General features: G+C 42.8%; 1 pseudogene across 1 annotated transcript; it reads right to left on the bottom strand.

Moving 5' to 3' along the window:
• Positions 1-264: 264 nt before the first annotated feature.
• On the bottom strand, positions 265-14,916 carry LOC145469177 (uncharacterized; annotated as a pseudogene). The gene is made up of 5 exons (XR_014042287.1): positions 14,726-14,916; positions 14,404-14,557; positions 13,949-14,039; positions 865-4,323; positions 265-516 (listed from the first exon to the last, which is right to left on the bottom strand). The product of XR_014042287.1 is annotated as an uncharacterized LOC145469177 (transcript).
• Between the last annotated feature and the right edge of the window lie 13 nt (positions 14,917-14,929).

Genomic DNA, 14,929 nt, shown 5'->3' on the forward strand with positions numbered 1-14,929 from the left:
CATTCAAGGAAATCAATATTAGAGTTTTCATCTGTAGTCCCTTATCGTGTCAGATAACAGCACATAAATAAACAAAACAGAAAACAAAAGGAATCCAAGAGCGAACAAGAGAACAAACAGGCCTTCAAATTTTCGTATCCACGTCTTACCTTTCTAACACTTGGCCGTTGGAGATCTGGGTTTGCTCACGATCCCTATGCAAAATTGTCAGAATAGAATATAAAGCAATCCTTACCCACTGTTTGGTTATGCTGTGTAAGGCACTTACCAACAATTCTCAAGTCGCGGCAACTTGCTGCTACCTAAGGATGTTCTATCTGTCCTCCTTGTTTGGTTGCAGAGTTTAAGGATCTCTCTGACGTTCTTAAGGCATTCGTCTCCATTACTGCACTGTTTAAGAGTTTGATAAACGTTTGCCAACTTCCTGTAGCTTCTCGCTACAGCAATGTGTACCTCGCCGAAAATCCTTTTCCTGCTGAACAGTGCATTCTCGTGGTATTCTTTTGCTTCATTGTACTGTCCAAGAGCTTGATAAACATTTCCCAAGTTGTTATAACTTCTTGCGACATCACCATGCTGCTCCCCGAAAATCTTTTTCTTGATGATCAGTGCCTTTTCGTTATATTTTTTGGCTTCACTGTTCTGTCCAAGGGCTTTATAAACACATCCCAAGTTGTTATAACGTGTTGCAACACTAGCATGGTCCTCCCCCAAACTCTTTTTCGTGATGATCAGTGCCTTCTCGTGATATTCTTTTGCTTCATTGAACTGTCCAAGGGCTTTATAAACACTTCCCAAGTTGTTATAGCTTGTTGCGACAGCATCATTGTACTCCCCGAAAATCTTTTTCCAGATTATCAGTGCCTTCTCGTGGTATTCTTTTGCTTCGCTGTACTGTCCAAGGGCTTTATAAACACTTCCCAAGTTGTTATAACTTCTTGCGACATTATCATGCTGCTCCCCGAAAATCTTTTTCCAGATTATCAGTGCCTTCTCGTGGTATTCTTTTGCTTCGCTGTACTGTCCAAGGGCATTATAAACACTTCCCAAGTTGTTATAACTTCTTGCGACATCATCATGCTGCTCCCCGAAAATCTTTTTCCAGATTATCAGTGCCTTCTCGTGGTATTCTTTTGCTACGCTGTACTGTCCAAGGGCTTTATAAACACTTCCCAAGTTGTTATAACTTCTTGCGACATTATCATGCTGCTCCCCGAAAATCTTTTTCCAGATTATCAGTGCCTTCTCGTGGTATTCTTTTGCTTCGCTGTACTGTCCAAGGGCATTATAAACACATCCCAAGTTGTTATAACTTCTTGCGACATCATCATGCTGCTCCCCGAAAATCTTTTTCCAGATTATCAGTGCCTTCTCGTGGTATTCTTTTGCTTCGCTGTACTGTCCAAGGGCTTTATAAACACTTCCCAAGTTGTTATAACTTCTTGCGACATTATCATGCTGCTCCCCGAAAATCTTTTTCCAGATTATCAGTGCCTTCTCGTGGTATTCTTTTGCTTCGCTGTACTGTCCAAGGGCATTATAAACACTTCCCAAGTTGTTATAACTTGTTGCGACATCAACATGCTGCTCCCCGAAAATCTTTTTTCTGATGATCAGTGCCTTCTCAAGATATTCTTTGGCTTCATTGTACTGTCCAAGATCTTGATAAACACATCCCAAGTTGTTATAGCTTGTTGCGACGTCATCATGCTCCTCCCCCAAAATCTTTTTTTTGATGATTAGTGCCTTCTTGTGATATTCCTTTGCTTCATTGAAATGTCCAAGAGCTTGATAAACACTTCCCAAGTTGTTATAACTTGTTGCGACATCATCATGTTGCTCACCGAAAATCTTTTTCCTGATGATCAGTGCCTTTTCGTAGTATTCTTTCGCCTCATTGTACTGTCCATGACTGTGATAAAGAATTCCTAAGTTGTTGTAGCTTGCTGCGACATCATTATGCTCCTCATCGAAAATCTTTTTTCTGATGATCAGTGCCTTCTCGTGGTATTCTTTTGCTTTATTGTACTGTCCAAGATTGAAATAAACATTGCCTAAATTTTGGTAATTTTTTGCTACGTCGCAATGATGCTCACCATAAATTGCTCTGTAGATCTTGTTAGCCTCCTCGTGGAATACACGTGATGATTTATACTGGCATGCCATTGATAATGTTAACCCATGGGTATCAAAGACAGTTGCTTTAATTATGTCGCCCTCTCGTGTGCTACTTATGTATTGAACAAAATCACAGGCTGACGTTGAAAATAGAATTGCATTGCATGGATTACTAAGATTAACCAAGACAGAGGCAGTTGAACAAAGCCACAAAACGACATTGTCAGTAGAAATGAAAGGTGCTAATTCCTTCACCCAAACAATTTCAGCCGGAAAAGTGTGGGTAAGAATTTCATGCAATGCTTTGCAATGAGTTGTAATTCGACGTAGCATTACGCAAACATCCCCACTTTCTCGTAAGCGTTCCTGCTCTGACTCAATAAGGAAGCGAAAAACCTGAACTACTACAGATAAGCACTCATATTTCTCTGTGACCTCCATCAGTGGCATTTTCCTGAGTACTTGATGAACAACGTTATGCAGTCTTAAAAAGCTGAGTGCCTCATCTTCACTATATAAAACCATAATCAAGGAGGAGTTTAAAATCTTTGTTTTGATTAACTCGTCAGTCTGTCCCGAAGTGCGAACACTGACAAAGTTGACAGCTGTTTGAATTGGGAGAGGTTCCAAATCACATAGGGAGAAAAGGAGAAATGTCTGTCGAAGAACGTCATCGCTTTCCAAAATGCTCTCTAACGTCAGTTTTATTGCTGCAGTCATTGTTTTTGAATAGGCTGGATTCCTATCAGCGAGGGGTTTTTCTGTTACTTCACGACCGCCTTCAGTAAGTCTTTCCAAGTAGTTTTTCCAGCCATAGGTTGAAGAACCATGACTCACAAATTGTACGTAAAATGCAGCGGCTGCTAAAGCAAGCGGCTGATACTCGAGAACCTCGGCAACCTTTCGAACTTGCTCGTCATTGAAAATTTGCGACACTTGTTCCAAAAGCTCTACTGCGTCCCCGGGCTGCACTCCTGCACTGAGTGACTCATGGTAAGTATGGGGAGCATTTGTAGGAATTACACTGGTATCTTGAGTTAATCAGCTTAATCAGCACCTGACCATGGCCCCACTCTTCACTGGCAGTCTGAGGTAGGTACTTACAAACTGAGGACAGGGCAACAACGTTGTCTGCTATTATTAACCACTTTGAAAACTGTTTAAATTTTGGCAAAATTAAACGCTGGAGATGCTGAATGTTTTCCTCAGGGCTGATTGCTTTTGTGGTAACCAGGTTGGTGTAGCTGTAATTGGGAATTCCCACATGTTTAGCCAGATTGAAGTAGGAATCAGCTAGCACTTCAAGGGTTTCGGCATTCAGAGTTGCAACGAATGTTAAGTCTTCACTTTCACGTACTCCTATTGCAAAGAACTCTTCTCCGATTTGACGAGCGATTTGAGTTTTGCCACATCCAGGATTTCCTGATAAATAAATGGTACTGACTACACCGTTACTTCCATCGTCAAGCTCTTGCATTTTTGCCATGATCCTTGTGACTTCATTTGAGCGTCTGATGATTTGGTGAGATGGCTTAGAAGTGAGATTACAGAAAGACTCGACTTTGGAATCAATCTCTTGCTTAAGGCATTCGACCTGCTCTTCCATTTTCTGTATCGTGTCTTGGCCTACTTGTAAATCAGATTTGACTTCTTTCAATTCTGATTGGAGATTAGCAACCTCTGCCTTAAAGTTGCTTACTTCTGCCGTGGGAAAATTCGTCTGGTTTTTAACCGCCTCTATATCACTGATCGGAAGACTCAAAGAGTTGAACACCAGCAACACTCTTCCGACATAACCCATGAATTCAGCATCAGTAAGTTTCGCCTCGCTGATATGAGCAATGTCATTTCGGACTAGGCGAAGATCATCGACTTCTTTCTTGATGGCTGCACTCAGCGTTGTTCCAATACTATCTGAGAACAGGATCGCAAAAAACAAACAGCTACAGTCCCACTCTTCCGTGCTACCGTTCTGAATAGTCGCCAGATATCGCGCATTCTTCGAACGGCTTTTTCGAGACTCGATCTTGTAGAAGTCTGACCCATTCTTTGGCGTGTCCTTCCATTCTCCAGGCGTTGGGTTGTAACGGAAATCCCATTCTTGCTTGAAGACTTGTCGTAGTCCTTTAGGAACCAAGTTAAAGGCGATGTAACAAATGCGAAAATAGTTCAATTGCTCTGAAGTGTACTCCATCGTGACAAGTCCTGCAGTGGAAATACACCTAGGCTTTAATTGTGGTCATAAGGCAAATGTGTGTAAGGAAATGTATGGAATGTATGTATAGAATAACAAAACCGGCTGGTATTTATGAGAGGTGTAACAATGTGGGCTCACAGGTGACATAATCTCTTCAACAAAGGAGTGAGTAGTATAGAGGGAGTCAGACAAATACCGTTTCGACGAGGGAGAAGTGTTTAGCTGTTTTACAGCCCCCAACTTTAATTTCGAACCTCACAAGCTCAGTTCGGTTGAACCTGGGGGGCTGCAAACAGCTAAACACTGGGTCCCTCTTCGAAACAGTATTTGTCTGACTCCCTCTATACTACTACAGGGAAGGGAGGGAAGGGGAGGGAGTCCTATTAGATAGAAACGACCCCGCTGTTATACTGCCGAACACCGGCAATGTTTCAAGAACAAACAAGTGTCCGTGGTTGATGCGTGGCAGGAAAGAAAGTTGCGGAAAGAGCTGTGTCGGCGCTTATTGCAGGAAGCACAACTATCAACTCAAGAAAGGGATGAAAATTCCTGCCCCATGTCGCGGCTGTGGAGTTGGGGTTTTGTGCGATTACCGTCTTTGCATTTCATGCGGCGGGAGCGCGCTTAAACACCAGCTTATTCGCAAATGCAAAAAGGCAAAGAAAAATTTGGAACTTGTTTTGCTCGAGCTCAAGTCAACCCAATTAGAGAGATGAACACCTTCCATCATAAAACTTGACAATGTCTTCTGTTAACCAAAACTCTGAAGACTGGAAGAAGAACTTGCAAAAATCGATCCAGCAATGTTGCAGTATTTAGAGCAATTACTTGCAGAAAACGTGCCAGCCATTAGAAAGGTTGTTCAGAACGTGCTGGAAGAACCTATTTCCCAAGAAACGGAGAAGCGTTTGCAAAAACCGTTACTTCCAAAACCTTACCAACCAACACCCCCTCCCGGCAAAGAAAGGTGAGAAAAAAATCAAGAGCTTCTGAGGGAGTACGACCCTTTTCCTGCACAGAACATCAGAACAGTGACAGACTACCAGAATGAGATTCTGGACCTGTTTGATGATGCAACGCACGAGGGGGAAGAGAGTATAGGGCGGCGTTACATTCGATGGCGCTTCATCAGAGGTCTGGAAAAAGACCTAACAACAAACTTTATGGAAAAAATTCGAGAAAATGTTGTCACAGCGTTTTACCTGAGGCATGTTTTCTCGTATCAGTTGCACAACATTGAAGATGGGACGGTGATTCTGTACTTCAAAAACCACGGCTCGCCTTGGATAAACAGACTTGCAGAGGTAGAAGAATGGCTGAGTGAAGAAGAGACGAAACGCCTGGACCATGACAAAATCGAAAGACCATCAACAAAGTGGGAGTTTGTAAGCTTTTTTAATGTTGACCTGAAGGTTGTGATTGACCGCCAGCCGTTGTTGGGCTCAGGATCTTTGCCGGACTGGCTACGCAACCTTACCCATGGCGGGGCGATGGCGGCTTTGGATACTTATAAAGACAACTTGTGCCTTTGGCGTTGTATCGCTGTGCATCAAGGAGCGCGTTCCGATCGAAGTACAAAAGCAGCCCGCGGTCTAGCCAAGAGTTTCTTCAAACTCAAAGCCATGCCGACCGACCTCCCAAAAACATCTCTAGATCAGTTGGACAAGGTTGAAACCCATCTTAATCAGGGAGCAGCTGTGTCAGCATGGCTAGGAATACGTGTCTACGAACCTGAGCGTGGAGAAGATGAAGAAGTGGTATGGTATCTCAGAAGAAACGCGCATCCCAAACTGACAAACATTCTGACAATCGGAATTTATCAAGGGCACGCCTTTGTGATAAAAGACATCGCAAAGCTGGCGAAAACCTATGAATAAGGACATTGCTGTCAGAGATTCACAAAAGTTTGCAATCTCCAACGCCATTTCCAAACCTGCAGTGTAGGAAAAACATTCATCGATTGCCCGGGTGAAAGGGTCGAAGCCCCGCAGACAGCTGTCGAGAAAGCTTTCTACCCAAAACACAGCACTTCCAAAGAATCACTTCGGTGGCTTAAGCGAGAAGCCAAGCGACGGAAAATCCACATTCACCACACAAGGTGCGGGCATGGTGGCAAGCGTTGGGTTGAGCACGTACCTGTTGACGGGTACAACCACGAAACGAAGACTGTATTTCAATACCACAGCTGCCACTGGCACAGGTGTTGAAAATGTTACCCCAATATCGCGACAAAATCATTCACCGCAACAACCAAACGCGAGAAGATATGTACCAAGCCACAATGAAACGCAAAAGATTTCTGCGGGAGGCCGGCTACCAAGTTATCGAGGCCTGGGCATGCGAAGTTGGGAAAATCTACGCTGATCCACCGCGGGCCGAAACAAAAAGCTACCCACACACAATCTTGTACGATTTCGAGGCGTATGGCAATAATAATCATCGGAAAGAGCCGACGCCTGCGCTCACGATAGAAAACACACACGTGCCGATTTTGGTGAGCGTTGGCGACACCCTTGAAATAGAGCCCACCCACATCTGTGAAAGAGACCCCGCGGAGTTGGTCCGCAAGTTTATGGAAGGGCTGGAGAGACGTGGGAAAAACATCTGGGCCCAGGTACGAGCGGAGTTTGTGCCTGAAGACATGTACCTGCTTCCAAAAGCGCAGCGCCAAAAAATCGATGAATGGTGCAACCAGGTTCCTGTCGTCGGGTTCAACTCAGACAGTTACGACCTGAATCTGATCAAAAAACACTTTGCTGACTGCCTTGCTGAAACCTCACCCAAAGTCAGAGTGGTGAAAACCAAGTTCTTGCTCACCTGGGGATTCCGTTTCCTTGATGTCATCAACTACCTTGGGCCGGGGACAAGCTACGACAAATGGGTGAAAGCCTATGGATGTAACACAGTGAAATCCTGGCTCCCATACGAATGGTTTGACACCCCCGAAAAGCTTGATTTCCCCGTGCTACCAAAATATGAGGAGTGGTATTCGAAGCTAAAGGGTGGCTACATTCTCACGCGGGATGAATGGGAGGGGTGTCAGAGACTGTTCAAAGAAAAAGGCATGTGTACCTTTGCAGACTGGCTGCGTTACTACAACAATCTAGATGTGGCTCCCGGCCTTGAGGCTCTGGAAAAGATGAGAAACTTCTACACCGAGAAGGGAATCGACATTCCGAAAGACGCCATGAGCATCTCAGGTGGGAGTTTCCATTACTTGCTCCGGGGAGCGATTGAGCACGGCGCAGAGCTATACGGCCCGGGCAAAGAAGCGTATGAGATGCTGAAAGAAGCTGTTTTTGGTGGGGCCGAGCCTGGTTTTAACTAGATACCATGAAGTTGGTGTTACAGGGATAAGGTCTCATCGAGTTGCAGAACCGCGTCTTTGCAAAAATATCTTTGGTTATGACGCCAACGCTTTCTATCCTTCGACCATGCTCAGAGAAATGCCTTGGGGGAAGGAAAGGGTCATGCACTACAGCGGCGAGTTCCAAGCGGAGGCGGCTCCTGCACTAACACACGGGCTCAAAGAAGGAAGCTGGTTTGGATTTGCCAAAGTCAACATCGAGATTCCGGGGAGCTTGCGTCCAAAGTTTGAGATGTGTCCTTTCTTTTACAACAAAAAGGTGCCTGTCAAAGCTGTGCCGAAACATATGCTCGATTACTTGGCTAGAACTGGCAGAAGGCGCGGAGATGGAAAAAAACTTGTGGGAGCGCTGTCTGCAGAAGGGTTGTTGATGTACGCCCCTCTGCTGCTTTGGTACATGAACCACGGGGCGGTTGTCACAAAGGTTTACAGAACAATCGACTACCAACCGGCCAAGATCTTTCCCTGGTTCGTGGAGCAGGTGACGGAGGCGCACCGGACAGGAGACGTGGATAAAAGCAAGGCTCTCCTCGCTGAAGTGTTCAAACTGCTGGGAAATAGCGTGTACGGGAAGCTGATCGAAGCTTTGGAGCGGCAAACAAACGTGATTTACACCAAAGACGAAAAGGTGGTTGACAGAGCCTTGCACAGCGCGTATTTCTCTGATCTTAAAGAGATAGGGCAGGCGTATGAGTTGGAAAGCCGGAAGCCTCAGATCACAATCAGAAGGTCGTTTCAGGTTGGAATCGCTGTCTAGTTCACGTCAGCCGGAGGAAGAGTAGTGTTTGGAGGGACAACCAGCAGTTCTTCACGCATGAAGCCGCGCTTGGGACCTTCGTGCAAATAGTAGAGAACGGGTTGATCTGGTTTGGTGAAAGATCTTTCAATGCTATAAACTTTCAAAGACCAGATTGGGTCTGTGGCTCTTTTTACATCGCCTTCAAGCTCGCCGGGCTGGTAGAGATAACGAACTTGGACAAGAGAGGGGAGTATTTTTTCGTTTTTTCCAACAGGCCTTGAATAAGATGTCGATGGCCTTGCATAAAAAGCTTTTTCTTTGATGGCAACGGCCGGTTTCTTGCCAATAAGGCTTGTTACCTCGTTGTTCAAAGCCAAAACAACTTCTGGAAGTCTTTTCACCCAGGCAGTGGACCGCTGGCCCTCAGGGAGTCGCATTTCCACGGCGTACTGGTGCCCGAACAAGCGCTCAGCCAGGGTGCGGTTGAAACGTTCAACAATGGCCTGGTCGCGGTTAATGTCAACGCGCCCGCGCCTGATATAGTTTTGTGCTTTTCCATCTCTTGTGTGACAGCGCCCGGGGTCAACCTGGAGCATTTGAGGCCATTTCAGAGGCGCGCGCTTATAAATCTTCTGAAAGGCCTGGGTGACCTCATCAGCATTTTCAACTCAAGGGTTCGGCCTCTTTGTAGCGGCTGGCCACGTCGACAACGGTCAGCGCGTATTTGAAAACTTTGCGTCCACGGGGCAGTTTGTCGTGCAGCAGAAAAAGAAGGTCGCCTGGTGGACCGCGTTGGGTGTGGGAACGTCGAATTTCCGCCGAGGAATTCGCCTCGGCGCGGGGAGGAATATCTGCCGGAGCGCTTGCTTGATCAGCCACCTTTTTGCGATTTCTTCAGGTACCTTGGCAGCCTCAGCTAATTTTTTGATCGCAGCGATACCTTTCCAGTAGCCCCCGGGGCCGTTGTTTGTTCCTCGAAACATTGCCGGTGTTCGGCAGTATAACAGCGGGGTCGTTTCTATCTAATAGGACTCCCTCCCCTTCCCTCCCTTCCCTGTAGTAGTATAGAGGGAGTCAGACAAATACTGTTTCGAAGAGGGACCCAGCGTTTAGCTGTTTGCAGCCCCCCAGGTTCAACCGAACCGAGCTTGTGAGGTTCGGAATTTAAGCTGGGGGCTGTAAAACAGCTAAACACTTCTCCCTCTTCTAAACGGTATTTGTCTGACTCCCTCTGTACTACTGAGTGACTTTAACGTCATGTGTTTCTTTTCTTCTCTATTAATATATTTACTTATAGGTGCATATTGTAACAACAAAAGCTCCCACGCAGACATTCAAGAAATTGCTTCACGTGTCTCAATGTAAGTGATGAAACTAAGTTGCGAATACAATATATGACTTGCAGGACTTATGACTCCAAACTGAAGACGGATGCGGGGTCGGACTTTTTTATTTTTGAACGGGGTTGGGGTGGGTTTGATAACTTTCCCGGCCGTTTTGTTTCACCATAACGTCAGTAAGGTTTTCCCTATAGTATTTTTTTTTCTTTTGATCGTTGTGGATAACTTTATTCATTTTTCTTCGTTCGTGCTTTCGACGATTCCACAGACCATCAATGAACAGTGTACTCCCCTTCCCTCCCCTCTTAACAATAACACCATGATCCGTCGCTTACTTGACTTGAAATTGGGTATGCAGCGATTATGATATTGCCTTATGATTGCCTTAACACATGCATGTAACACATGTATTTTACACAAGGTCAACAATGCAAACTGAACTAAGGGGGCAGGTAGGAGGAAGAAAAGAAATTGACATCAACGCATTTTTTTTCTCACTGAAACAAATTGTCTCAATTCGTACTGTTAGAAATAAATATACACCAGTAGGGAGAATTTCATGTTCGTAGCTCTACCTGCTGTTCCTTGACTTAAAAAATACGCGAGCAAGTTATAATGGTGGAGGTTTCATCGCCGCTTTTTCGCAATCTGCGTTCTTGTAACGGTTACCGTAGATTTTGAGTTGTGGTTTCGTTCTGCTGTAACTCTATTGAGCCATCGGGTAAGTGTTAGCCATAATGCATCGACCTGCTGACATTTCTTTCGTTTAGTTTCATGTTTGTTCATGCCTTTGCCCATATTTCTAGGTTTCGAAGTAATTACCGACGAATGGAATTAAATTGTTGTGACTAAAGTGTCAACTGATACTTTGATAACGGTGAATTGTACAGCGAGCGAAACATTCGAACCCGATGACAGTGACGGATGGCTGAAGACGTCAAGAGTCAGAGATGCGACGCGAAAGGCCGTTTTAAAAGAAAACTCAACGAACTCAGGAAATCAGTCGATGACGATGAAGTAGTAGAGATCGTCAAACGAAATTACAATGAGCTAACCGGCATTTGGAGGAACGTAGAATCCAAACATGATACGTACACGATACTTCTTGAAGACAGCGAAGTGGAAGCGAACGAAGAGTGGATATTGGAGTTATAATGATCGTTTAGCGAGGCAATGGAGCAGTACATTCGATATGCAAATGCAAAATTGGCTAAGGAGATGGCGGCAAAACAAAGGCGATTGTCAAGAGCCGGCTAAATTAGATTTCAGTAAAACTAGGAGGATGATCGATCAAGCATTTGTTAAGCGAAACACGACTGAGGCAGTCTTCAAAACACTGGTTGACGAAGCAGTTCATTTGCTGGATTCACACGACGCTGGCGAAGACACGATTCTGGCTCTTCGTAAAGTTCAGCAAGCATTAGAGACATCATTAAGCAATTGTATAACCGCTGACAGCAAATGATAAGTACTTGGAGTTCCTGAATAGACATGAAGCATTAATGGAAGTTGGATGGATTTTGTTTGTACAAAAGCAATACAACAAAGTTACCGACAGAATTGACTCGCACATCGCTAAAGTCAGCCCTTAAAGTCATGACCAGAAGACTAAGGCAAAGCTGCGGAATCTACCTTTGGAAAAAATCAGTCCACAGTGCGTACATGAGTGGCTTACAAGTTATACTTTTAATTAGGATAAAACTGAATTATCATGAACAAAATGAAAGACACTACTAAGATTTTCAACTCGAAAGGTCAGTGATCGATAGTAGAAGGTGAAAATGTGAGGTATTTTAGAGAATAGGGTGCTATTACAGAGAATCACAAAGTGCGCTCATGTATGGCTTCCAATTATTTAGTTTTATCGTACTAGTAGTTACGATATGGTAAATGAGATGCTGCTGTATTGTAAATGTATTTGCTAATTTGCGAGTAATTGAAACTTATTGCTTCAGCTTATAACTAAAACAATTAATAGGTCTTGACAAATATATCCCAAACCAAACTTTAAAAAAAAAAAGAAATATTAATTTTTCTTAAGGGTTTAGCACACTATTTGTGAAAGTCAGCAAAATCAGCAAAAGATTAACTGGTTCATTGTATTATACATTCCTTGTATTATTTCCTGCTGCAAAGCAAGCCCTTTAAAATGTAGGCAAACAGTTAATTGTGCTAGCTGATGAGACGAGATATTTGTTACTGGAGTGTAGGTACCGGTACCTATCAATCAATCAATCAATCACTCACTCAATGAATCAATGAATCAATCAAACAGTCAATCATTCAATCAATCAGTCAATCATTCAATCAGTAATATTTTAGCTTCATTTATACCACAAAGTACAAGCTCACACCATATCAAAGCATAACCACATGCACAATAGCTCTAAATTGAGTGGATTCCCAAGAAAGCCTTCCCTATGAAGCCCGCAAATAATTAACGGTTATTCCATGAGTGCAGGTTGGATGAGACGATGGATAGCCAACGAGGCATGTAGCATTGAGTTGACTATAATTATTTCATATCCAACAAGCGTGAGTGCAATAATCGTTTTTATTACACATTGTAGTCACCATCTGTCTTCTCATTGGCTAAAAGCCTATAGTTAATTCTGGCAAACAGCACAACCAACAGATTATTCGCTAATCTGCAAGCAGGTAAGTGAATAATCTGTTGGTTGCGCATGCAATGCATGATTTCCAAGAGCAGTGTCAAGTTCAAGTAAGAAGGTGGCTTGTCAAAAATAAACTGTGTTCGGCGTAATAATGCGTTTGTTGTTACTTTCTTTAAGACAATGTATAATAAAACAATTATGAGATTCAGTTTCTGTGATATCCGAAATAATCAAGGTCTCGGTTAGTGTCATCAGCCTCTGCCTTCGGCTTTGGCTGATAACACTTACCTTGAACTTGATTATTCTGGATGTCACAAAAACCTGATCTAATAATTGTTTTTAATAATTAAATGATACATATAAACTTACCATATTTGTAGAGCATGGCATAATTCCTGAATGATATACTAGTATTACGGCTAACAAGCCAATGAAAACTCAAATTGTATTATGCAATAATCCAGTTTTAAATAAAACTGATTGTATATATGGCTTAACAAATTTAAATAAGACAAATCCATACATCACATTAATGTGTGGTCAACAATGTTAATTTAAAAGAAATATAGCAAAGAAATTGTTGTCTAAATCTCCAAATATAATAAGCTTACTTTTCGAACTATGTGATTATGATTTCTAAGTACAGGAAACAAATGCAAATCAACTCTAATATAGTAATTTATTTCACTTTTGAATATCTAATTTGGACAAGGAGGAAAGGTAACAGTTCATATTCAAACTGAGGCGAAGAAGCGTACTTCTTACTCAAGAGGGTGAAAGTATTTTCCTCAAATCGACGGCTTTACAGTCAACTGATCGTTGAATGACCTCTTCCGTGACTTATATTTGTAAACAAGTAATTCCACTAATTCCATCCAAATGTAAAAAGATGAAATATATTACCCTCTTGTTTCCGAAAGTCTTGTAAAGGCGTCTGTGATTTATATTGTTTTCAAACTAAAGTGGTACTGTCTTTGAAGTTGTGGTCACCGATGGAGACATTTTAAACTTCTGACGGTTCAAAACAATGAATATTGGCTTTTAAAAGTACAACGGCTCCTGTAGAACCTGCACTGGACACATGCCAAGTCTGTCCTAGCTTTCGCGAGGAACTTTACTCCCGTTGTCTCGATTTGTCAACTTGCATAAACACCTGAAAGTGAAACAACAATTGCAAACGGGTTTCGTTATTTGTACTTAATTACGAAGTTAGATTTTCGACACGTAAAAGAAATGATAAGATGCAGAACTCAAGACCAAGCTAAAAATGAAAAACGACTTACCTTTAAAACTAAAAGCAGGGGAAACTAGAGACCACGCTTACAACTGAAATGGCTGACTTAGACTAGTGCGCCGTAGGACACAAGATCACGTGACTGACTCTCATACTCTCGTAGACAAATAAATAAAGAAATCCGATCATGACATAGTGTGGCTTCACACTTCCTGTAAGCCACACAAAAATCAACCACAAAAGGTAGTATTACTGGTGAGAGATTGACAAGTTTGTTCACGTATAAGCCAAACCTTCTAACCTACTTCACGACCAGATAGAATCGCGTTTATTCTTACCTCCACCTTTAAGAGACCCTATAGAGAGTGTAAGTGTAAGACTGTCTTGATCATAATCGATGACGGGTCTTAAACTTTGACTGTCACATAGCTGTAGAAAAAAATTCAAGAAACATCAGAGGCAAAGAAACATTAGGGAACTTAGAAGCTAAAGAATTACAAGGTTGCTTTGCAGTTCAGGTTTGAAACCCTTCTCAATAAATGCGATTGCCAAAGCGCACCTTGAATAGCCTTCTTATTAGAAGTTTAGAAGTTTGGGAACTAACCGACATTGCACAACATCAGCTTGTCCATGTAAATCAGCATAGGTATAAATGCTATCTTATTCTTAGAAAAGATAAAAGTGTTGTTAAAGTTAAGGTTTAAGTGATCTACATTTCTTCTGAAAATTTCAAGTCTGTTTCAATGGAAATTAACTATTAGGTTGTAAATATGTCTTTTTTTTTCAGTCTTACCTTCTTTCCATTACAGTAAAGATCTTGGTGTTTGGTTGGAAGTCCAGTTCTCTCCATAATCTCACTTTTTACATCAACAACTGAGGGTGGGTTAGTAAACTGTAAGCACAGAGGACCAAGATAGCTATGCTCAATAATGACCTGAGTTTGTGAGCTGTAAAAAAAAAAAGCAACAGTCATTTTTTTCTGTGTCTCTATATTTAGTTGAATGTGCACGAATGTGAATGGATGTGCATGAATTTGACAGAAAGTACAGTAAATCGGCAGATGTAAAATGTTCTATTCCCATTTGAGGATGACGCAATGGTACAGTATATCTTACCGGTTGTTGCTTACTGGTTTAGTGGCATTCTGATCCTCTGGGAGTATAACTTCCACCCCAGGAACAGTTTCTTCTTGTGTACCTGATTCTGGGCCAGTTTCCTGTACAGGCAGCACTGGTTGAACTACATGTACCCCTGCCATCTGATCCTTCGCGTACATAACTTCCACCACAGGAACAGTTTCTTCTTGTTTGCCCATTTCT

The sequence above is a fragment of the Orbicella franksi genome, chromosome 15 (genome assembly GCF_964199315.1).
Source record: "Orbicella franksi chromosome 15, jaOrbFran1.1, whole genome shotgun sequence".
Classification (NCBI taxonomy): domain Eukaryota; kingdom Metazoa; phylum Cnidaria; class Anthozoa; order Scleractinia; family Merulinidae; genus Orbicella; species Orbicella franksi.